This window comes from Balaenoptera physalus, assembly GCF_965194825.1.
Source record: "Balaenoptera physalus genome assembly, chromosome: 9".
In the NCBI taxonomy this organism is placed as follows: Eukaryota; Metazoa; Chordata; class Mammalia; order Artiodactyla; family Balaenopteridae; genus Balaenoptera; species Balaenoptera physalus.
The window spans coordinates 12,900,141-12,926,402 of record NC_138888.1 but is presented as its reverse complement, the minus strand read 5'-3'; the positions used below and the strand labels follow the sequence as shown (position 1 = coordinate 12,926,402).

At 38.5% G+C, this 26,262-nt stretch overlaps 1 long non-coding RNA gene across 1 annotated transcript in view; it reads right to left on the bottom strand.

Annotated features, from left to right (window-relative positions):
• LOC309667003 overlaps nucleotides 1–25,699 on the bottom strand; it is a 1,042,512-nt gene extending 1,016,813 nt beyond the window's left edge. Inside the window, exon 1 of the long non-coding RNA XR_014267466.1 lies at nucleotides 3,964–25,699. This is a non-coding gene — a long non-coding RNA (uncharacterized lncRNA). The remainder of the gene's footprint in view (nucleotides 1–3,963) is intronic.
• Between the last annotated feature and the right edge of the window lie 563 nt (nucleotides 25,700–26,262).

Below are 26,262 nucleotides of genomic sequence, written 5' to 3'. Positions count from 1 at the left end.
AGCTTTACAGTGGAGGTGGGGATGGGGAAATCTCTGAGCTTCAAATCAGTTGCTTCAGGAAAAAGAATCCACTGATTTGGAGAATTGGGTGAAATATAAATTTTCTTCACCTAGAAATAAAGAACGTAAACAGTACTACAAAAAGAGGTGTTGCTTTTCTTTTGAAAGTTTGGTCAAATCATGAATAATTTGAAGACAAGGAGGGAAGAGAGTCAAGGACAGAGGGAAACAGAGTTTGGGTTAAAATATATTTTTTCAAGAACCCATCAATAACATCTCTTTCATGACTAGTGTTTAATTCCTATTCATTAGTGTGTACAAATGCAATAGCATATTCATAATGACCCAGGAGATTAAATAACATCTTGATATTTAGGAAAAACTCTGAGAGTTGCAGGTGAAAGTATACATGAAGGTTCTCAATATAATTCTGACACAAAGAAGATGCCCAATAAATGTGCACTGCAACCCTATCTGAAACATTCACTGTCTTTGCTCTTTCTCGTCTTTCAGCTAGAAAATCTGGAAGCAGAAACCGCTCCACTACCTTAACTGGGTCTCATGCCATTCAGACCCTCACTGAGCTTAGAAGCCACCATCTATGTGGAAGCAGGTCACTGCAAGAATTTTGGAAAGCTTTGGTTTCCTAGGAAAGTGCCTGCTCTGAGTCATCAAAACTCTTTCCTCTCTGGCCGCTCCATTCTGCACATGAGAGGGACAACCAAACTAAATGAAGCACTAGGAAGGAAAGAACCAAACCACACTGAGTTTGCTTGTGTACATAATCACGAGGAAGATGCCCAAAGGGACCGAAACGTGCTGTGGTATGTGCATTGAGGTTACCATCGAAGATGGCCCTTCTGTAGGTAATATTGTTTTCAAGCGAACATTTATAGTCTCATCAAAGAAAAACCATTAATTATTACATTCACCGTAGTAACATGTAAAGTAAATGCTACCTCTGATCAAAGCAACTGATGTGGAATTCCAAGACTTTCCAGTCTTCTGTAAGAGAATACTTTGCTCTATTTTGACCTTTAATGTTAACCTTAAAATTATCTTCAGTTAAGACATAACTTCCACCTTCATGTCTTGTTTTGCATTTTTTAAAAAACTAACATCTCTTACCTAGCTCCATTATTGCAAGGGAAGAAATTAACATGAAAGGTAATCTGAAACCCAGTAACGTGTGGGCTGCAGAGAGGTTGATTTTTGTGCACTGCCAGTACTTCCTGAGAGTCATAATGGGAGATTTTCCACTCTTAGGCTTTCAGTGGTTTGCTCCCCAGTTTTAACTGTGCAGTTTCTTTGCTCCCATCCAAGTGTTCGAAAAGGTAATAGCGGGTCGATGAGCTCATCACTTTATCCCTGCAGGAAGTCAAGCACTAAAGTGTACTCTTTATTTCTCAATAATTTCTCCTTACTACATGCTCCCTTTACATCATATTTTCTTTTTTAAAAACTCTGCTCATAATACTTATGCCTTTTGAATCAGCAAGACAAAATGACAGATGTTTTTTATTGATTTTCAGAACAGTTTAAACTTTTTTAAAAAATATGGATCCAGTCAGCTTAATCTCAAAATAGAAAGATTCAAATGACCGTGGAGAAAAATGGGTGATCTACTTTTCACTCCTCTGTAGTTACCTGGACATGAAATATTAACAATGACCCAAGAATATTTTTCTAATATTATGTTTCTATAATGTCATCACCAATATGTTGGTCTTTTTGATCTTTGCTAAATGTCAAGGTTTCCTTTGTAAAATGTCAGTCCTCTAAGTAGTTTCTCTAAGACAATTCTTCTCTTTGGTTTGCTTTGGCATGAAATACAGTTAGAGATTTGGCAATCACCCATTTTATTTGATCTATATAAACAATCAAATTAGATGGCCCATGCCCTAAAGCTCTCCACTTTGAACTTTTGTCTGCATTGATTAAATGAATCAAGTACACTGTAGTTTTCTTTGAAGACACAGTAGAGAACAGCGTGCCAGCTTCCTTTATAAGAATATTCCTGAGTCTACAATCTGCCAGTAGTCTGAACCTTACAATCTGCATTCATTCTTCAATCTAACAAGGCACAAATATGCACCGGATATCCAAGGGCAATGTTTCAGGAAGACAGCTGTCGTAAATGAATTTACTGTCTCAGATCCTATAGGCTGTAGTTATTTGGATCCAGCCCACATCTCTGTTGGATGAGAAAAAAACAAAACAAAACACAGGATAAGTGTTTTAGTGTTTCCTTCTGATGAAGTCTTATATTTGCCTCTAATAATCTCCATTTCTCAAATATAATATCCCAGAATGGATATGCATTATTTTTTAATTTTTTACATTTCCTGATCAAAATAATTAAAACCAGGACTGTGAAAAGATTTAGAAAGTCAAATAAATGCATTTGTTTATATACATTACATACATATATACATTATATACATATATACAGTACTAGAGCTTCCACAAGTAAAAGGGGTGATTCAAATGAAACACAATAAGGGAGAATGAAATATTTGTATATAAGTCATTGGGGAGGAAAGTTCTTATTTTTAATGGGCCATAATAACATGAGTTTTCTCAAGGGATTACATAGTACAGCTTTCTGCTCATAAGGCTGTTTCTCAATAATCATTATTTCCGTCTAATGACCAACTCCTAGTTAAGACATTCTAAAGTGAATAATACACTAGTGTGTTTTTTATATTTTTCATTCAAAACCATTTTTTTTATTTTCATGGAAACATTTCTCCTGTTCTTTTTTTTTTAATTTTTATTGACATATAGTTGATTTATAATGTTGTGTTAGTTTCAGGTGTACAGCAAAGTGAATCAGTTATACATGTACATATAACTACTCCTTTTTATCATAAATTTGCTAGAACTACATTGCAATTCCGTGGCAAATAGAGAAGTAACAGCCCGGACGCAGTTGGCTGAGCTAAAGCTTCTTATGAAATCAAGATTAAGAAAATGTAATGTTCTGCTTTGTTCTTTGTTCTTTTATTCTTTTATTTCACCCTTGTCCTTATGCATGGAATTTCTTCCTCATTTGGCATTTCAGTAATGCCGACTCTAGATACAAAGTGGAAGTTTTGCTTCTTCACCTGATTTCTTGCTGTGGAATTTCTCATCTCTAGTACGTAGTGGCCTTTCCTCTTTGGTCTCTACCTTCTCTGTTATTTTGCTCTGGCATCCTTCTCTCCCTGGAGGTAGGTGAGACTCAGCTGGAGCAAAAGTGAGTCACCAGGACTTTACTGCCAATACCCCTACTCAGGGGAGGGGGTCCTCGGAAGGGGATTTGATCACACGTTTGTTTTAAACTTTTGCCGTAATATTCTGGATCCACCCTAGCAATCTGACGATATCAAATAAAAGAGTTTAGTGAAGAAGCTAAAAGGTTGAGTTTCAAGGTCATCAAGATCCATGTCTGAAAACATATTGCGGCATTTTTTGGCTTTCTGGCTTTGAGCACCGTATTTCAGCTCTTTTACCTTCAGCCTTCTCTTAAAAGTAGGGCCTATGGTAGCACCCTTAAGGGGTTATGGTCAGGATCAAGTGAGGTAATGTATATAAAAATCTAGACCTACCATGTAGCAAATGCTCCCTATGTGGAGTGAAAATTATAAATGAAAACTATCCAGGGCTTCCCTGGTGGCGCAGTGGTTAGGAATCCGCCTGCCAATGCAGGGGACACAGGTTCGAGCCCTGGTCTGGGAAGATCCCACATGCCGCGGAGCAACTAGGCCCGTGAGCCACAATTGCTGAGCCTGCACGTCTGGAGTCTGTGCTCCGCAACAAGAGAGGCCGCGATAGTGAGAGGCCACGCACCGCGATGAAGAGTGGCCCCCTCTTGCTGCAACTAGAGAAAGCCCTCGCACAGAAACGAAGACCCAACACAGCCATAAGTAAATAAATAAATAAATAAATAAATAAATAAATAAATAAATAAATAAAATAAACTATCTATGTCAAAAAAAAAGAAAAAAGAGAGAGAGAGAGTAACTTGGTGAATTCATTGGGAATCACCTCTAATCACCTTTGGCACAAAACCCTGAGAGGGACGTCTTTTGAGAAAACAGGAAGCACCTCAAGCAGAATTTCCTGTGATAGAATAGCATCCCAACTGTGCCATCAGAAGAACAAGACTCTTAATTTGGCCACTTGAAATACTTCTCAACATTGAAATAGACAGTTGGCAGTTTTAAAATAAGATCATCGAAAAAACAGCTTTGAGTTGGTAAGAGGATATTCATTTCCTTAGATAATATGACATGTTTTGCTAAAACTGATATCCATTCACTTGCAAATTTCATTATTGAAAAAGCACACTTAGCTTATTTAATATTACCCCCCAAAAAAGATGCTAATAAAGTTCTGTTTTCAGCGTTATCACAGCGGGCCCTTTATGTCTCAAGATCCAGGCAAAAGTTGAAATTCAGAAGCACGGATTCAAAACCTAGTAGAGAAATGTAACTAAGGTACAAAGAAAGTACCTCTGAAAAGATTCTCTCTGACCACATTTATTACAAAGACCCCAAAGCTTTCAAAGTCCTTACTTAAGTCAAGTATATATTTTTTTAAATTTTACTTTATTTACTTTTTTATACAGCAGGTTCTTATTAGTCATCAATTTTATACACTTCAGTGTACACATGTCAATCCCAATCACCCAATTCATCCCACCACCACCACCACCCGCTGGCCGCTTTCCCACCTTGGTGTCCATACGTTTGTTCTCTACATCTGTGTCTCAATTTCTGCCCTGCAAACTGGTTCATCTGTACCATTTTTCTAGGTTCCACATATATGCGTTAATATACGATGTTTGTTTTTCTCTTTCTGACTTACTTCACTCAGTATGACAGTCTCTAGATCCATCCACGTCTCAAAAAATGACACAATTTCGTTCTTTTTTATGGCTGAGGAACATTCCATTGTATATATGTACCACATCTTCTTTATCCATTCGTCTGTCAATGGGCATTTAGGTTGCTTCCATGACCTGGCTATTGTGAATAGTGCTGCAGTGAACATTGGGGTGCATGTGTCTTTTTGAATTACGGTTTTCTCTGGGTACATGTCCGGTAGTGGGATTGCTGGATCATACGGTAATTCTATTTTTAGTTTTTGAAGGAATCTCCATATGGTTCTCCATAGTGGCTGTATCAATTTACATTCCCACCAACAGTGCAAGAGGGTTCCCTTTTCTCCACACCCTCTCCAGCATTTGTTGTTTGTAGATTTTCTGATGATGTCCATTCTAACTGGTGTGAGGTGATACCTCATTGTAGTTTTGATTTACATTTCTCTAATAATTAGTGATGTTGCACAGCTTTTCATGTGCTTCTTGGCCATCTGTATGTCTTCTTTGGAGAAATGTCTATTTAGGTCTTCTGCCCATTTTTCGATTGGGTTATTTTTTTTAATATTGAGCTGCATGAGCTGTTTATATATTTTGGAGATTAATCCTTTGTCCGTTGATTCGTTTGCAAATATTTTCTCCCATTCTGAGGGTTGGCTTTCCATCTTGTTTATGGTTTCCTTTGCTGTGCAAAAGCTTTGAAGTTTCATTAGGTCCCATTTGTTTATTTTTGTTTTTATTTCCATTACTCTAGGAGGTGGATCAAAAAAGATCTTGCTGTGATTTATGTCAAAGACTGTTCTTCCTATGTTTTCCTCTAAGAGTTTTATAGTGTCCAGTCTTACATTTAGGTCTCTAATCCATTTTGAGTTTATTTTTGTGTATGGTGTTAGGGAGTGTTCTAATTTCATTCTTTTACATGTAGCTGTCCAGTTTTCTCAGCACCACTTATTGAAGAGACTGTCTTTTCTCCATTGTATATCCTTGCCTCCTTTGTCATAGATTAGTTGACCATAGGTGGGTGGGTTTATCTCTGGGCTTTCTAGCCTGTTCCATTGATCTATATTTCTGTTTTTGTGCCAGTACCATATTGTCTTGATTACTGTAGCTTTGTTGTATAGTCTGATGTCAGGGAATCTGATTCCTCCAGCTCCGTTTTTTTCCCTCAAGACTGCTTCGGCTATTCGGGGTCTTTTGTGTCTCCATACAAATTTTAAGATTTTTTGTTCTAGTTCCGTAAAAAATGCATTGGTAATTTGATAGGGGTTGCATTGAATCTGTAGATTGCTTTGGGTAGTATAGTCATTTTCACAATATTGATTCTTCCAATCCAAGAACATGGTATATCTCTCCATCTGTTGGTATCATCTTTAATTTCTTTCAACAGTGTCTTATAGTTTTCTGCATACAAGTCTTTTGTCTCCCTAGGTAGGTTTATTCCTAGGTATTTTATTCTTTTTGTTGCAATGGTAAATGGGAGTGTTTCCTTAATTTCTCTTTCAGATTTTTCATCATTAGTGTATAGGAATGCAAGAGATTTCTGTGCATTAATTTTGTATCCTGCAACTTTACCAAATTCATTGCTTCGCTCTAGTAGTTTTCTGGTGGCATCTTTAGGATTCTCTATGTATAGTATCATGTCATATGCAAACAGTGACAGCTTTACTTCTTCTTTTCCAATTTGTTTTCCTTTTATTTCTTTTACTTCTCTGCTTGCCATGGCTAGGACTTCCAAAACTATGTTGAATAATAGTGGTGAGAGTGGACATCCTTGTCTTGTTCCTGATCTTAGAGGAAATGCTTTCAGTTTTTCACCATAGAGAATGATGTTTGCTGTGGGTTTGACGTATATGGCCTTTATTATGTAAGTCAAGTATATTTATATGTTCAAAAGTGAAAACAAGATCCTCTTGATAAAGCTTGGACTAAATGTTTCATTCAAAATGCATGGAAATGATAAGATGTCTGCTGCATCTCATTTAATGGAAGTAATCCGTTTATACAGACCTATTCTCTGTTTACTAGCAATTACCAAGATGAGGTGGCCCACAGGTGACTTTTCCAGCTTCAGCCATGAATACTGCAGGAGGTGATATTATCCCTTGGGGTTTTCCAAGCTCTTCAGTGTTCTAGCCAGAGCAGACTTAGGATAGGACATGGTAGCCTCAGCTTCTTGGCTTCTTTACTGACCACATCTGTCTCTGCTATGGCTGTGCAACTCCAGAAGTTGGTCATAATCAAAAACACTATCCTCTTCATAGGCTATCCATCAACAGGAAATGAGTGTCTTTAAGAATCCTTACTGCCATTATAGAAGCAACAAAATTCTTGCCTAGATTCTCAACATAATTCTTTTTTCAAGAGCCATATTGCTTGGGTTAGGGAGGGGATGGGAACAAGCATGAATCTTCATCAATGTCTTGGCTTAACCACTGTATTTTCCCTGGTGTGAGATGCTCCAGGATTCAAAGTCACAGAACACGGCATGCAGATTATACTTAAGACCACTGTCGTTAGTTGCAGGAAAACAAGCTCAGGGCTCCCACTGATTCCTCATTATGGTGAGTTGTATAATTATTTCATTATATATTACAATGTAATAATAATAGGAATAAAGTGCACAATAAATGTAATGTGCTTGAATCATCCTGAAACCATCCCTTCCCCCCACTCCCGGTCCGTGGAAAAATTGTCTTCCACGAAACCGGTCCCTGGTGTCAAAAAGTTGGGGACCGCTGCTATAGAATCTATCAGACCAGAAGCAAGACCTACTGAAACCACATATGAGGGCAGGTAGCTACACTAGATAGTTTTACAGCTCTGTGTTTCTGGAAAACCTCTGCACTTGTGGCAATAGCACAAACAGCCCTATGTTAGTGTAAAAATTTCCCAGTGTTAATCATAGCAGCTCCCAGTTTTTTCAATGGAAGCATAAATATGTTTATATTTTTCAGATAGCATGTCTTCTTCAGTTTTGGCTTTGAAAGAATGGTTCTTGACACATGACTTACAAGTATATATCTTATGAAAGGAGATACAGTTTTCACAGTAACTAAATTTGCCTCTGTCTGTACATCTCAATGATTGCACTTCTAATGATTTGCTGTCACTCAAATCTACCTCATGAATCAAATATACTTTGCTTTTCACCCCACAGTCATGTGCATGAAGTCTAGATCAGTGCAATCAAAAAAGGGGGTGGCTATTACTTATGTTCGAACTAATAGTATCCCATTCTTAGCAAGTCTTTATAGACTTACGTTGTCTATAAAGAAAAATGCATATTTGTTTAATGGTTTCAGAGAAGGAACACAGGGGTCCTTTTGGAGACAGTGAGGAAAATTCACCTTAGTATTGTCACATACCCTGTAATAAGAATGTTTAGCAGCAAAAAATCTCATGAGACAAGGTGGTTTTAAACATTACCTGCACGTTCCTTCTTCTTACCTTGCAATTTGATTTTTAAAAGAACCTAAATCTTGAGAACAGGCTATCATATTTGCTGTCAAATCTCTTTAAAAAATTTTTTGTTGTTTTACTTAAAATACATAAATGTCTTATTTAATTAGCATTACCCACTAATGTTAGAAATTTGTCAATGAATCAACAGGATTACGAAACACCAAATGGAAATGAGAGGAGAAGTAGTCCAAGCTGAGGGAGATATAAGAAGGGGATAGGAGAGAATAAAGGAGACAACTCTTTTCCTAAGAATCTAAGTGAAATTGAGCATACTCACATACACTGGACAACATGACTGAGCTTCATAAATTCAACACAGTAAAAATATTTTAATTAATGAATACCAGAGAAAAGAGAGAGGAGATTACATTTGTGTGACGTGATGATTGTGATTTCACCATCCTCAGTGGAGGACAAAGCAGATAAATCTCTGGGAAGAACAACAATTATTTTTTTTCCCATTTCTAGGAGGGCAGAAGTGTTCCAACCCTACAGGATATTTGCGAAATCCTTACGTCTCCTAGGCGCTCCTTTCTCTGGTTCCCTCAGAGATGGAGGGAAGCTCCTAGATGGAGCTTTTGGGTTGCAGAGACACTTTTCATATTCCATATCCGGTTGTGGCCATAATGTCACCACCACACACTGCCATGACACCCAAACAACCAAGCCTAGAGATCGTGGCTTTTCTGGGTTGCAAGAAATGCCTGGGTAGATTTGGCTTCCAGTTCTGATTAGGAAAGCCTAGTTACAAGCAGAAGGTCTTCATTAAGACCTCAAAGGATCTCCAATCATAGGTCAACCCATGGGTCCCCCCAGTTTTTGAGTGACAGATTAGACTTCTTACTTTTTCCAAATAAGAAAATGCAATTTGCATGAAGTTTCCATTATAGAACATAATACTGAAATGCAGTATCAAATTCTATAGTTTTCCTGGAAGAGTAGTACGTGTGACTTTTCTCTTGCTGTGGTCAAGATATCATGCTCTGATGCCTGACCACGTGCACATTATTGTCTAAGCTTTCTGACAACCAGAGACTTCCAAAAGAGAAGAGTTCCCATTTATAAAGTGAATTTGAATAAAATGGTCAGTTAGGTGTTTCAGAATGCCTGTTACTCATTTGTTGACCCTTGGAGACTTTTTTGTTAGTTGGCTGGTTAGCTAGATGGTTCGGGGGTTCTTGCTGCTGCTGTTCAAGATTTGTCAGGTCTCTCTGGAATGTTTGTCACCACACAGATACATACTTCTCTATTCTCTCTACTGAATGGATTTCCCTATGCAGTGACCAGTGTAGGAGGTCAGCATCACTGGAATAAAGTGGAAAATTGAGACTACCTTTGCTGATGGCTTGACATCATGGAGGGGCCACCTACATTCATTTCACCAAACAATGGCCCCCTCCTCTACATAATTTTGATTTTAGAACTAGTCAGAATTCAATCTCCAATATCCTATCTAGCACAGGAAAGCCATCTTCTGAATCTCTTCTGCATCTCTGCAGGTGGTAAACATGATTCCCATCGACTGCTCCGGGGCCTCCGCAGGGGTCCATTCAGAAACAGAAAAATAACAATGTCTTCCTGTTACTCTCTTTGGCTGTGAGACAATTTGTTCCCATCTGCCCCCAGGCTCACCTAGCACTCTGACTCAGCTGGAAGCTGCTACCGATCACTGCTGTATTAACTAATTTGCTTTATGGAAATTCAGGGCCCTTATTTCTCAAGGGAATGGAAAAACCAATAGACCTCCTACCAGCTGGGTACTTTCCATGCAAGCTCCTGCATCTATATAAATTAAGTTCAAATAAATTATTTTCAGGATTTACAAATTCAATATTGCAAAGAGTAGAACCTGGCAGATGTTCTCAGGATCCCCTTGCTGCCTGTGAACCAATCACATAACTTCTATGTGGACTGGGGAAAAATAACAACAGTAAGAAAAACTTGGGTTTACATGAAAAACTGACCAGTGATTTTGTTTGTTTGTTTGTTTTAATAAACTCCATCCATTTACTAGCGGGGGTTGGCGGGGGAGTAAACCCTGATTACATGATTCCTTTTTCACTTTTATTATGAAATCCTTCCTTCTCCAAGAATGCACTAAATCTTATCATAACCATTTCACATACCAATTTCAGTAGGAAATTGGGAGATCGATTTGGTTAGTATTCTTATTGATCCTGAAGATCTTTGAAGCAATTTTGCTAGTTGCTTTCTAACTGGCTGGTTTCTCACTTAGAGACAAGTGAACACTGAGCAATTAAAGACACCATGAGAAAAAAAAAAAAAAAAAAAGGCTGCCTTATACTTCCCGCAGGGCTGAGGGAGAAGAGAGGGGAATGCTATCTCTGATATAAACTGGAGAACCAGAAGTGTTTCCCCTAGCTCTGTTTTTGCATAGCACACAGATATCTTTGTAAATAATAGGAAATTAATGCTAGGTTGGATCTATAAACTAGGTCAATTTGACTCTGTTATGTTAAAAGAGCATAGTTTCAGCCTGCATCCGTATTTTAAAGTATTCGAAATCTAAGAAGTCCATGTCAACATGATATAATATTGGAGACATCCACATACAAATATTATTTGAGTTTGAGTGCCCCTGTCTGAGAAAATGCCTAATGGAAAAACTAAAACATCAATCATACTTTTAGATTGTATTTTATTTCTTGTAAGAATATCTACATACATTTGAAAGATAGTTCTACGTATTCTCAAACATATTTATTTAGTTCATGGCTTGATAACATGTGACTCCCTAACTGTTAGGAATAGCTCTGCAGCCTCTTGGGGATCAGAGAACCCTGTGATTTTTGAAATGGCTAGTTTGGATGAAGTTTCTGTTATCAATCAGGTACTTTACATTATACAGTATAACTACAGTATAACCTTTAAAATAACTATCATTGGCACACACACCACACACACACACACACACACACACACCCCATAGCAAAATGAAGCCTTGGAAATTATATGGTAATTGTAATCAAAATAGAAAGCAATCAATAAAATGAAATTTATCGAAAATGTAGCTCCTTATTTGAAAGTCTAGATTCAATAAACTACTTGTAAGCTTAAAATGAAAATTAGAAAATGCTTTCAACTACACATTCTCGATTTAAATCTTAATTTGAACTTTAAATGATACTATGGTCTCCACCCAAACCATCAATTTCAATGAAAATTTGAACGGTCATAAATCCTGAATCCATAAAATTCAATGCTACTGTTTATAATTTAATACTCCCACCATAAAAAATTTCTGCTCTATGAATATCAGAATATAAATTCCCATTAATTTAATGAGAAACAAATTAGAAATATTGGCATATATATTTTCCATTATATGTCCCATTAAATGTGAATATATATCTCATATAAGTGGAATATATAAAGGGAATATATATATTGATATAAACTTACCTGTATATTTATATTGGCATATAAATTCCCATTAGTTTAATGGGAATTAAAGAAGAAATGCCAGTTTCCACTAACTCATCCTTCCCTTCGTAAAACATTTTCTGAACTTTTCATCTACTGATGTAATTCTGGAAACTTAAGATAACAAGTTTCTTGTTTTCATTTTGTTCTGTTAAATGAAAAAAAGAAACCATTGTGCAAGTGGCACTTTAAAAGAAAAAAGAAATTGAAAAATCTGCTCTATCAAATGGAGAAAAAAGACAAGTTTAAATAAAGTGTGAATCAATATTAGGTGCTCTGTCACTCGTCATTAAATTTTTTGTAACATTATTGGCACATTTTTGCTTTCTAAAGGTAATTTCCATTAGAAAAGAGAAGATGTGCTGTATGTTTTCAGTTACATTTGAAATTCAGGTAACTAAACACATTTAGTTTATAAAGGTAACCATAATGTTTCTGTGGGGAAAATATCGTAAAGGAATATGTTTCATTAAATGAGATTCTCTGTAGTTGACTTAGTTCAAATATTTTTAAACAAGTCCTTGCCCACAAACTGCTTTTCTCCCCAGCAATAGAAATGGTAGCAGAATTGTTACTTCCTGTTTCTATAGCTTTAAGAAGTCAAACCTAACATAAGCAATCAACTCAATGCATGGATCTCATTCAAGTGGCTCCCATCCAGGGTCTGAGAGAAGAGCAGAATTGATCATTTTCCTTGAAACTATTGGGAGCAAAAGGAAAGAAACAGATCTGCTGTTCTGCCTATGGATTCAGTTTTCCTGCAGCAATTAATTATCTAAAGAGCAAGTAGAAGAAATGCCAACCAGTAACATAAAAAGACAGTGTAGAATAGTTCATGTTTTACAGATTTTTTTATCCAAGTAATGAAATCATAACCACATCTTTTGAAACATACTATGAAATCCATAAATTTAACAATGACTACAACATGCTTCCTGTATGTATTTTTCAGATCTTCCCCCCATATCTGTCTTCACCACAATAAGACAAAAGTATTGCCTGGTATCTATACTTCACCTATGTGCCCTCACCAGGAAAACAGAGACACATGAATATATTGTTGGTTACGGTAACACACAAGGAGAACGTTTTTAAAATATACAGCATTCTTTTCATTTTGATGGTCTGGTAGTTTTTCTTTATCTTTTTGTTTATGTTTTGGTTTTAATTAGTGTGTTAGTCCCATCAGAATGTCCTTTTCACTGTTGAAAAACAAATATTTTCACTTGCAGTAAAGACTAAGCTATCATTTAATGCACATTTCTGAGTAGGATAGGATGATCAGCTGTAGCTTTCAAAAGAATGAGCTGTCAAATCACAATGGTCTCATATGCAGATCAAGATGTTGACCCGTACATCAAACAGTGAGCATATTGCTAAATTAATTTTACATTATTCCTATCTGACAGTTTAAGATAGTTGTGTGTAAAAACATAAACTTTTGCATTGTATTACTCTTGTGACGGAATATATATACATTTTGGTCTATATTGTGATTTTTTTGCATGTAATGTATGATGATATATTTGACCAATAAAGAAAAACTGATAATAATAGAAATCTAGAATTTCCTCTTGTCTTTTTCATTCACACATAATAACTGGCCTGTTTAAAAAGAATATTCTCCAGGTAAATGTTCCAATGTACGTAAAGAGCCTAAGAATCAGACTAACAGATGACTTTGGTACTGAATAAGCACTTAGAAATGAATGAAAGAAGTGGGCTTTTTCTCTTCATGAATTACTTCTATTTTTAGAACTAAAGTGTCCTTAATCTTAACTTCATGACTCCTTCAGCTAGAACTGCCAACCAAACTGTACAAAGAGAAAAAAAAATCCTCTGCTGTAAAGTCCATAGTTGAAAATAAACATAGCTTCATTCACTTCTAGTCTATTTTTTTAAATGAATTCAATATCTTAAGCAATGAAATTCTTTACAAGAAACAAGAAGTTCAACAGGGTGAAATTTAAAGCATACTTTAATTTGTTAGGTATGATTTTTTGAATGTGGAAGTAATCTTGACATGAAAACACTTTATGGTAAGAAAAAACTATTTCAAAATAATATTGGATCACTCCAGATTATATATTAAAAAAGAGTTGTAAACCTGAACATTTTGAAAAGAAAAACCTATGTCCAAATCCCAATATGTTCAAACATCTTCTCTGCATAGCATGACCAGATGCAACTTCTTCATTCACAGCTCTGTTCTCTGCTCAACACCTCTGAATGGTGTTCTATTACCTAACAATTAAAGTCCAATCCCTTTGCATGACATCCAAGGGACTTCATACTTTGTGTGAATATACCACAATTTATTCATCCATTCACTTATTGATGGACAGTCAGGTTGTTTCCAGTCTGAGACTATCATAAACAATACTAGTATATACATATCTTCTGGTGCACATATATTAATATATGCATTTCTCCTGGGTACGTACCTGGGGATGGAATTATTTGGTAACTAAATACCAAATGGTTTTATCAGGTGACTTCACAAATTTACTCTCCCTCGAGCAGCGTGTGAGAGAGTTCCAGTGCTACACAACCTTGCCAACGTTTCATTTTGTCAGTTTTTAACTATTTTAGCCATCTTGGTGGTATCCAGTGATATCTAATTATGGGTTTATTTGCTTTCCTCTGATGGTAATTATGTTGAGCATCTTATCAGATCCTCATTGGCATTTGGAAATTCTCCTTTGTGAAATGACTGTATGTTTTTGCCAGTTCTTTATTGGGTTGTATGTTATTTTCTGTTGACTAATTGTTCTTTATAGTCTCTGGTTACAAGTCCTTTGTTGGATATATATAATGGAAGTAACTTTTCCCACGCTACAGCTTGACATTTTATTCTTTTACAGGCATATTAGGGTGAATGGAAGTTCTAGATTTTAATATAGTGTAATTTATCAGTGAGAGTGGTTTTTATGTCCTGTTTAAGATGTCTTTGTCTAGTACAAAGTGAAGAACATATTGTTCTATGTTTTATTCTAGAGCTTTTATCTTTCACAGTCTATAATCCATCTGAAAATTATTTATATGTATTAAATGAAGAAGGCACAGTAGGCACAGTATTCATTGTTGTTTCCATATGGACATCCAATTGGTCCACCACCACTGATTGAAAAGACCATTTCCCCTCTGCACTGCAGCATACCTATGCTGTAATTCAGGTAACCTTATATGTGTGGGTCTGTTTATGTTTACTCTGGCCCATTGGTCTATTTTAGATACCGTAACTTTACAATGATTCTTGATTATCTAATAGCATATGGCCTCCTTTGTTCTTCATCCTCAAGATTGACTTTGCTATTCTTGATCCTTTAAGTTCCCATACAAATTTTTGAGACAGCTTGTTGATTTCTACAGAAAAGGCCAAAGGCATTTTTTTTTCTTTAGAATTTTTTTTTTTTTTTTACATTTTTATTTTTATTTATTTATGGCTGTGTTGGGTCTTCGTTTCTGTGCGAGGGCTTTCTCTAGTTGCGGCAAGCGGGGGCCACTCTTCATCGCGGTGCGCGGGCCTCTCACTATCGCGGCCTCTCTTGTTGCGGAGCACAGGCTCCAGACGCGCAGGCTCAGTAGTTGTGGCGCACAGGCCTAGTTGCTCCGCAGCATGTGGGATCTTCCCAGACCAGGGCTTGAACCCATGTCCCCTGCATTGGCAGGCAGATTCTCAACCACTGCGCCACCAGGGAAGCCCAGCCAAAGACATTTTGATTAATATAAAGTGTTGCCTGCTAGCAATGGCTTATGACTGAGTCATAGGGTTTGAGAGCTGAACGACAGAAGAAGCTTTAACTTTGGCTAAAGCCAAATTTTAAAGGACTTGGATGTTATTGAAGAAATGTAGACTTTATTAAGTCAGATGATTAGATTGGCATTTTTGAAAGATCACCAGGAAGCAGCACCCATATCCAACTCCATCCACCGAAATTCCCAGACACCCACCTTAAAAGTAGGGCCATGTTCATACCCAGGTGCTGAGAAATGAGTTATTCCTTCAGGAACCCGAAAGCAGAGAAGTTGTTTCATGCCTAGTGGTGGCGGGGAATGTCGTCTCCTTTTAAAGTAAACACTGCCAGCAATGTGCTCCTTTCCAATGTGCCAACATTCAGTCCAAATTTTGGTCTGAGAGGCACGAGAGGCAGGCTACCCTCTCTGAACCACTTTATATCTGCAGGGAAGACATGGAGTTCTCTGGATGTTCAGATGATGAGAGCAGATACAATGGCTCTGGTACTTCAGTTGTGCCCAAATTACCCATCCTCTTCTCCACCCATCCCTTCCCCTTCATCTAACTCCCAGACTGAGGCAGGGAACATTCTCAGCACTAAAAGGGCTGGACACAATACATCCAGAAGCCGCATTATGTGCAATAAAATGCACACAAAACAGCAGCTCGTTAAAAGATATTCAACCATGACTCAGGTTTCTTCCCCTCCAACTTCTGACCCAGATAGCAGGAGCAGTCAAGCAGTCCTGCAAAAGTACAGACAGTTCTCTTCCAGAACCTGCTGGGCTGAGCAGCTCATTTAAAAATTCATATGCATTTTTAGGACAAGAGTCAAAGGAAAACACTCTTTGAGAAGAGGAAATGGGAATAGTAGCTAAACCACTTATCAAAAATAGATGGCAGGAACTATCTATCTGAATTAAATTTCATGTTGAAAAGAGAAGACCTCTGAGCTCTTCTTTATTTCCCACCCATCCCCTAGGGGATCATGGGACTTCCAGGGGCAGTTTGATGGCAGACTGAACCTTAGATCATTTCTGTAGGTCAAATCTGTACTCCACCTCTTGACAAAGCTTTGTTCGCTGTGTGTATCATGGAATTGATCGTAGATGTCTTTTGCAAAACCAAAATAGACCATAATAACTAGAAGTCTATGAGAACAGATATTTTCCCTTATCAAGTCTGTGTATCCATCCTAAGGGATATTGATAGACTGAATCTTTGTCCAGATCTAAGGGAAACTTTAGTTCTCTTTTAAATTCTGTCTTCTCCCTTGACATCTGCAAATTTTCCACGTTAGAGCAGTTAGCTGATGAATTTCATCCACCTCCATTTCTGCGTGTAGGACCGACAGACACACAGACGGACACCCGAGGGCCACTTGTAACCCTGACGGAAAGAGCTGCCAGGCTCGCAGAGCTGCATTTACCCATTTCTCTTTTTTGCTACTTTTTGTTGTTTGTTTCTTTGTGTTGACTTTGTCCCTGGCATAATTTTCCACTCTAAGTCAAACAAGTCTGCTACGTATTGTATATGTTTAAAACGACAGAACTATTGCTTCTTCATTAGGAAAAAAAAAGATTCAATCTTTTATCACACACCCTTTTCAAACAAACGTCACAGATCTCTCCGTGGCACGATCGCTGTTTTGGGTGCCATCGCCAGCTTTCGGCATCGCCCGACCAGCCAGCAGCCCGGTAATGCTGCGGTTCGCCCCCCTCACGGCAGGAGCAGCGGCTGCGATGGGGCAGAAGCTGCCTGCTAACACCAGGGCCTTGGAAGCCGGCGCCCTCCGTCCGGGTAAGCATTGGACACACCCAGCTTCGCAACAGGAAATGCTCCTCCACCTTTTAGAACTGACCGGTACTAAGGCTGACTTCTCTCCCACAAAAAATAAAAGCGAGAGGAAAGGAAACAAAGGTGAGAGAAGGAGAAGTAGGAGATCCGCAAGGCCTCAGCCCACGTGCCTCCGGAAGAAAGCCACTCACCTTTCCAGAGGGTTCTGCGGGTCAGAGCTGAGCAGCATGCAAACAGAAAGAGGGCTTTGGCCTTATTGTAAATTTTTTAATGTCATCGTCATAACATTATTTATTTACGGGTAGTTATTTTGGTATTTAATTTTTTGTTTAAAGAGAGGAAAAACCCCTGTGTTTTCCTAGTGGAATGAGACGGCTCAGAATGGTAGATTTAGGCAATTTTAAAACATTCATTATTTCCCTAAAGACCGAATATGATCAATCTGTTCTAAGTATTGTGTGTCAGTCCACGGCATGGAGCTGTCACAATGTTATTGCAGATAATGCATATTAAACATTATGAAATGTAAATAAATAAATAAATTCTGTCTTCTCCCTCGTGACAGGCTCCTTGGTGGCGTATGAAAGGCTTGGACCAGCCACAGTGCCCAATGTTTCTGAGCCATCTGGGCCTCATATCCAGGCCTCCAGTGCCTCTCAGCTTTGGCAGGGACACACGGACGCTCCAAGGCAACGAAAGCAGTAGTTGGAGCTCCATTCAAACTCTTCCTAGTGCAGCCTGATGCTGGAGCAGTGCCAAGCTTTCCCACTGAATCTAGACATGCCCTTTCTTAGAGGAAGATCAAAGCAGGTGTATTAAAAACACCAGGACAGAGGGAAAATTGAAAGAATTTGATATTTAATATTCCCTAAGGAAGAACCAATATAATCATAAAAGAAAAATTCAAGCTCACTGGACTTTCTTTTTTTTTAGTGTTGAGTATTTTCACTATTTTAATTTACATATGGAAGGTGGGGAACCACTATCTTTTGCATGTTTAGGACCTCTAAAGACATAATTCAGTTCTGCCCATGCAGAAAGCCTGAGACATTACACCCAGAGAGACCTGGTTGGTCACATGGAAGTGACTGAATGAATTTTTTGGGACCTGGTTATCATAAAAGAGTTAGAAGCCATATCAAAGGGATCATATGCACAATCTTACCTGTGTCACAACCTGTCACCAGTGCTGTTTTCCTGGGACGCTACTTCTCCATCTCTCTGTCACCACTCCGCCCCGCCTTCCCCATTCCTGACTGCACCAGAGTTCCATTCTGAGGCTCAGTATTTAATGTGAAAAATACTCTGCCCAAGGTAGAAGGACGGAAGTAGAAATGAGAGAAACCTCTATGGGAATTTATGACATTCGGCTATCCTTGACTCTTCTAGTAAAACAATGGTATCAAATTTCAGCTGAATAAGGTAGAAAGAGATGCTAGATATATAGCCAAGTGGTTCTGCAGACTAAGCTCATCTAAATCTCTCATGCTGACCTTTTGCTCCCTCTTTAGAATGGCTAGGGGACCTCATGTCCCACCTAAACCTTCAGCCACTCAGCCCCTTTCCTGAGTCCTCTTCGCCCCCTGGCCCAGCATCCCCACAGACAGAGGCCAAGCCACGTTCTGAAATGTAGGCACAACACAAGTGTACAGCTCCTTAGGTTCCAATACGTGGGGAGTGCAATGAAAACCACTACTGCTTTTCGGGATCCGCCCATGCCATGTGGATGGAGTGGGCTTTGAAGGGATTCCAACCTGTTCGCTCATGATAGGAAAGGAAAAGAGTGAGGCAAGCAGAGTAGTAGGTAGCTGCCCACACCTACCTGCTGAAAAAAGTCCCCACGACTAGTTGGGAATATAAAGTGCACTCATTTTTAAACTCTAATAATGATAATAAAGATATAATATGGATATTGTGAACATTCATCAAGTGCAAACTACAGTTGTTCCACTAAGTGCTTTATAATTATTATTTCATTTAATCTTCACAACAACCTTCTCAGGCAATACCACTGGTATCCCATTTTGCAGATGCGGAAATCAAGACTGAGAGATTATAGTCTCCTTAGTAAACCAGGGAGTGAATGATTTCAAAACTGTGCTCTTAACTTCCACATTATACTACTCCTTTCAAAAATTATTTCCCAAGCATATAGGTAACATTCAAATGAAATATAAATAAAAGCCCATGATTGGAAAACTAAAGCTAGAGATGAGCTTATGGTAAAGAGAAGAATTACAGCTATTTACAGTGATAAAAAGAATTAGATAAGAGTATATTTACTATTTAAAAACATATCTGTCACTGAATATGTTTATTTTCTGTGGCATGACTTGTGCAAGATTAATGAGTTATTTTATGGTTAAATAAAGAGATAAACCTTTATATATTCAGTTCTTTATGCCAATAATTTTATTTTCTAATGTTAGAAATACTTTTTTCTGTAATTTGGACAGACTAACTTAAACAGACATTAATTAGCAAGTGCTCTATACCTGGAGTATTGGGGGTTATTGGAAATTCAAAACAGAAGATTCTGGTCTGTTTACAGTCTTACTCCAATTATCTTACAAATCCAAATGGGAGTATATGGTCTTTATACGTACAACACAGAATGGTACAGATTTAGTCATAAACCAAATAATATAATACATGTGTTAAGTGCCATCAGAGGTCAAAGAAAGAAAAACCATTTCAGCCAAGTTAGCCTGGAAAAGTAAGTAGGAAAAGGTAGGTAAGATAAAGCAAATAAGTACAATATGGAGATCAATGGATAGGATAATGTACGACATTGGAGGCAGAGGGATTCGCAGGAGCCAGGTGCAAAAGAAGAAATGACTCGTTAAAAACAAGACAAAAAGCTCAAAATGGAGTCATTTGTGCTAAGCCACATGTCACCAAACCAGGACTTAAATACAGATTCTGCTCTCCCAGAAATGGAATCTTAAACCAGTCACTTAGGAATCGCCTGATCAGCATTAATAGGTAATCTCCCTGACAAACCCCCACTCTCCCCTGTAAGGAAAGTAACCTTGCAATAACCAACCCACTTTTCTGCCTAGTACAGCTTCCTCGCTCCTGCTCGCCTCTGCCTCCAGCATCTCTTGCCTTGTGTAGCTCTCTGGAGTTCCTCTCTATCTGCTAGGTTGGATGCTGCCTGACTCATGAATAAAGCCATTAAGATCTTTGAAATGTATTCAGCTGAATTTTGGTTTTTAACTCTCTGAAGACCCAGAAATCAGTGCCAAGACCCATCTCGCTACTGAAAGGCCCTGGAATTCTTGAACAACATATAGTATTCATCGTGTCCAACTATCATCAGGCATAGTGCTGAGCCCTAGAAAGAGAGCGAAAAAAAGACTTCATCTTCTCCTTCTAGGGGCTCAGATCCCCGTGCAAAAAAAAATTAAAGCAGCATCTGTAATGGTGTAGTAAATAAAATTCTGAGCTTTCGAGCCACACTGACCAGGTTTAACCCCTCACCCTTTCTACTCACTAGCATTTTCTTAACCTCCCTGAGCCTGTTTCTTTCTGCCAGGGCAAAATCATTAATAACTGTCATGAGGATTAAATTAGACGATATGCAGAAAGTTTTCCGTAAAAAAAAAAAAAGTGACAGTTATGTGGCTTTTGATAGTGTTAATATTTTAGAGTGTCTTCATTTAGAAGTGATTCTCACCCCAGTTATTCATTTAAATCATCTGATTGTTTTCAAATAAAAAATACCAATGCCTGGGCCCTGCTGCAAATGAATTATATCTGTTAAGTGTCTGGAGGTGGGACCTGGTCATCAGGACATTTTAGAAGTTCCCAGGTAATTCTCACACGCATGCCTTCCAGATTGAACACACGGAAGAGATCAGGAGCTTTGCCCATGTGCTTGGAGGGCAGGGAGACAGCCAAGGTGGGCATCCCAGAATTGATGAGTCCTGCCTTGTGCAGCAGGTATCAGAATCCCACAGAAAAGATGGGAAAAATATCAGATGTGTAACAGACCTTGGAGAGATCACGAGCAAGGTTATATTTCTCCCTTAGGGGACATAAAAATGTGTCCCCTTCCTGGTACATCTCAAAGTCATTGAGTTCTCCCCTTGCAATCTCTTGCCTTTTACTTTTCTTCCAACCAGGAGCAAACTACAAACCAGAAAATACACAGAGTTCAGCAGCTGCAGTGGAAAAGGGCAGCAACCAGTAACAGTGGCCCCGTGAGCGGTCCCCTGTCCATCTTCACTCTGACCATGTTCCCTCGCTCTCATCTGGTAACTGGAGTGTCAGAAAGAGCCCCTAAAGTGGAGGGCGGGGTACGCACTGGGAACGTGCTTTTTATTTATTTATTTATTTATTTATTTATTTATTTATTTATTTATTTACATCTTTATTGGAGTATAATTGCTTTACAATGGTGTGTTAGTTTCTGCTGTATAACAAAGTGAATCAGCTATACATATACATATAACCCTCTAGGTGGTCACAAAGCACCGAGCTGATCTCCCTGTGCTCTGCAGCTGCTTCCCACTAGCTATCTATTTTACATTTGGTAGTGTATATGTGTCGATGCTACTCTCTCACTTCGTCCCAGCTTACCCTTCCCCCTCCCCGTGTCGCAACACGCTTTTTAGTTTAGAATTGTCCTGAAGGAAAGAAAGGGTGTCACCGTGGCTGCAGCCGTGTCTAACACAGCCGTCAGTCTGTAGTAGGCTAATACATTTTCAGAGAAGCAGTCAGAGTGGAAAACACTGAAGGACCCCAGCAAGTGTGGGTAGCCACTTACATCAACTCCTAACGCCTAGCTTGCTAGAAATTTAATCAAAAGATTTTCATTTTCTCCAGTGTATATAAAATGAAAAACATGATGTGCAGACTGAAACGGCCAGCAACAAGGAACACGGGTCCCACGTGTTACGTTTCCCGGTAAGGATATCTCTTGGCCAAAGTCACACTTGAACCGGTCCTAACCTGCAGGAAGTTGGAGAAACCAGTGTGCAGACTCCAGTAACGACACTCCAGCTCTCAAAGAAAACCAGCACAAGGGGCCTGAAACATTGATATGCAAGTCACTCTCGGGCTATGAGTCAGTTTCTTCTTGAAGCAATTAGCAGTTACCAGCATTTAGTCAGTGAGCAGGGCTCAGGCAGACAGACACTGACAGTCTGTCATTATCACAACAAAAGAACCACAGCTTTTATCCTCCCCAGAGGAAGTAAGATTTTTAAGGACTCCAACTTTCCATCTCACACTCTTCCCAGACCTATGATTTATTTCATCATCAACCTTAAAAATAAAGTTCAGCCATTTATTTATGAAAGGCTGCTCACAGAAGGGCCTCCCAAGAATCACATGCAGCCTCAGAAAACTCTAAAAAACTACTGGACAGAGAAACAGAGATTTAATAGGTCAACTCCCAGGGGGTGCCACCTCTACATTCACCCCAATTGACTACAGTCTGGGAAAGGGCACCCTTTCTTCAAACTTCCTGCAGACCGCTTCCCTTTCGTTACAGCCTAATCACTCAGCTGCTGTTCTGATGTGGTCAAAGCAATCATTATTTGTCACATTCTGATTATAGGCTAATATTAGACCCTGTAGAAGCAAGAATGAAAAAATGAGCCGTTTATGCTCTCAGCTCTTGAGTAGTAGACCCTACAGTTTTGTCGGAGCTTCAGTAATGGAGCCACAGTCAAACTGGAGTCAAACCAAATCCACCTCCAGTTCTTACTGGATGCACAATTTAGGGCAAAGCATTTAATCACTCTGAGCTTAGTTTCCCCATTTATCAAAAGAATAAAACCTACTTCACAAATCAATAAATGTGATATACCACATTAACAGAATGAAGAATAAAAATAATATAGTATAAAACATACTGCCTTACACACAATATGTGGGCAATATGTATTAATGTCATTAAGTCACCAGTTTGTCCCTATCTTGACCAGCTGATAAGTATAAATATTCCAGTAAGGAGTAAGGAAATTGAATCAGTAATCAAAAACCTCTAGACAAAGAAAAAGCCAGGACCTAATGTCTTCACTGATATATTCTTCCAAATATTTAAAGAATTAATGCCAAGCCATCTCAAACTCTTCCAAAACAAAGAAGAGGAAGAAACACAAACTCATTTTATGAGGCCAGCACTACCCAAAGCCAGACAATAATACTACAAAAAAAAAAAAAAAAATTATGGGCCAATATCACCAATTAGCATAGATAGAAATATTCTCAACAAAATACTAGTAAACCAAATTCAACAGCACATTAAAAGGATCATACACAATAATCAAATGGGATTTATCCATGGGATTCAAGGATGGCTTAACATACACAAATCAATAAATGTGATATACCACATTAACAGAATGAAGGATAAAAATCATATGATCATCTCAATAGATGCAGAAAAAGCATGTGACAAAATAAAACATCCTTCCATGATAAAATCTCTCAATAAGTTCGAAGGAATACACCTCAACTTAGTTAAGGCTATATGTGGCAAACTCACAACTTACATCATACTCAATGGTAAGCTGAAAACTTTTCCTCTAAGATCAGGAACAAGGCATTGATGCCCAGTCTTGTCACTTCTATTCACTATTGTACTGGAAGTCCTAGACAGAGCAATTGGACAAGAAAAACAAAAAGCATCCAAATTGGAGAGAAAAGGTAAAATTGTCTCTGTTGGCAGATGACATGATTTTATAGACAAAAAAATCCTAAAGAAGAAAATTCTGTCATTTGTGACAGCATAGATGAACTTGAAGGACATTATGCTAAGTGAAAGAAGACAGGCACAGAAAGGCAAATACTGCATGATCTCACTTATATTTGGAATCTAAAAAAGTCAAACTGATAGACACAGAGATTAGAATGGCAGTTGCCAGGGGGTAGGGGGATAGGGCAAAGGGGGAGATGTTAGTCAAAGGGCTCTAAAGCTCAGAATTTCTGGCCATCTGTCACAATGCACAGCATTGTGACTGTAGTTAATAATACAGTACTATATAACTGAAATTTGCTAAGAGAGAAGATCTTAAATATTCTCACCACACACACATAAAAGTGATAGCTATGTGAGGTGATGGATATGCTAGTTAGCTTGACTGTGGTCATCATTTCACAGCATATACCTATATCAAAACATCACTTTGTATACCATAAGTATATCCAATTTTTATTTGTCATTTACACCTCAATAAAACTTGGGGAAAATTCCAGCAAGGTTTTTTCCTAGATATAGACAAGATTATTCTAAAATTTACTTGAAAGGACAAAGAGCTAGAATAGCTAAAATATTTTGCAAAAGAAAATAAAGTGGGAGGAAGCAGTCTGCCTGATTTCAGTTTTTATTTATATAGCTACAGTAATCAAGACTGTGGGATACTGGCAGAGGAAGACACACATAGATCAAATGAACAGAACAGAGAACTCAGAAATAGATCCACACAAATATGCCAAACTAATTTTTGACAAAGGTGCAAAAATTCAATGGAAGAAAGATAACATTTTAAACAAGTGGTTCTGGAGCAATTGGACGTCCAGAGACAAAAATTAACCTCAATTCATAATTACCACGAAAAGTATCACACTGTCCTTGATAAAATGGGCTAATGATAAGGCAATATTAGGATGAGATATTTCTGCAAGGCAGTAAGGTTTTTTTTAACTTTTTATTTTATGTTGCTGTATAGGTGATTAACAATGTTGTGTTAGTTTCAGGTGTATAGCGAATTGATTCAGTTATACATATACATGTATCTATTCCTTTGCAAATTCTTTTCTCATTTAGGTTGTTACATAATTTAGGTCGAGCAGAGTTCCCTGTGCTATACAGTAGGTCCTTGATGGTTCTCCATTTTAAATATAGCAGTGTGTACATGTCAATTCCAAGCTCCCTAACTCTCCCTCGCCGCCACCATTCCCCCCTGGTAACCGTTTTTAGAGAGGTATTTGCTTAACTTGGATGTTTAGGTAAAGAAAGTGAGAAAGAAAATCTCACAATCCAACTCTGATCAATAATTTGCAAAGATGAGTGATGACAAGAGTAAACACTTAAATTTCAGCCAATGCTTTAAGGGTATGAAATGGAGCATTTTGTGCATAACGTATAAAACTAAGATGTGTGGTTGCTAATGAATGATTCTGACTTCACTCATGGGTTGGATAATACTTAAGGTATATTAAGGTGATGGGTTAGGAGTGTGAAGTAAAGAGCGTTTGCATTCTGGGTTTATTCTCAGGGCTGACAAATTATTGAGCAAGGAGAAATACAGTATCATCCTCACTATGCTGTGTTTCCCCGGGTGACCTTATGCAGCACAGAACAAAAAGAGCCCCCGATGTGAACAAAACAAACAGAGAAGGTGGATAACTGTCTTAGATAAGTTTCCATAGAAGCATGGCGCGAGGGTTTCCCTGGTGGCGCAGTGGTTGAGAATCCGCCTGCCAATGCAGGGGACACGGGTTCGAGCCCTGGTCTGGGAAGATCCCACATGCCGCGGAGCAACTGGGCCCGTGAGCCACAACTACTGAGCCTGTGCGTCTGGAGCCTGTGCTCCGCAACAAGAGAGGCCGCGATAGTGAGAGGCTCGCGCACCGCGATGAAGAGTGGCCCCCGCTTGCCACAACTAGAGAAAGCCCTCGCACAGAAACGAAGACCCAACACAGCTATAAATAAATAAATAAATAAAGTAAAAGAAGCATGGCGCGAGACAGAGATATGTGTTGAAGTGATGTATTGAGGCATGCCCTCAGGAAGAGGGACATGGATGAACAGGACGGGGTAGGGGAAGAAAACTATTGAACAAAGTGGTTTGGATGTAAACTAGCTTTGATCTGATCTCAAGGGCCACTCTGAAGTACACATCGCACCACAGAGTTGGTCCTACCTTAATACAGGGGACACAAATTTGTACCCTCGCAAACCAGTTATGATTGCTCCCCGGCCTCTGGGGGAGAAGGGGGG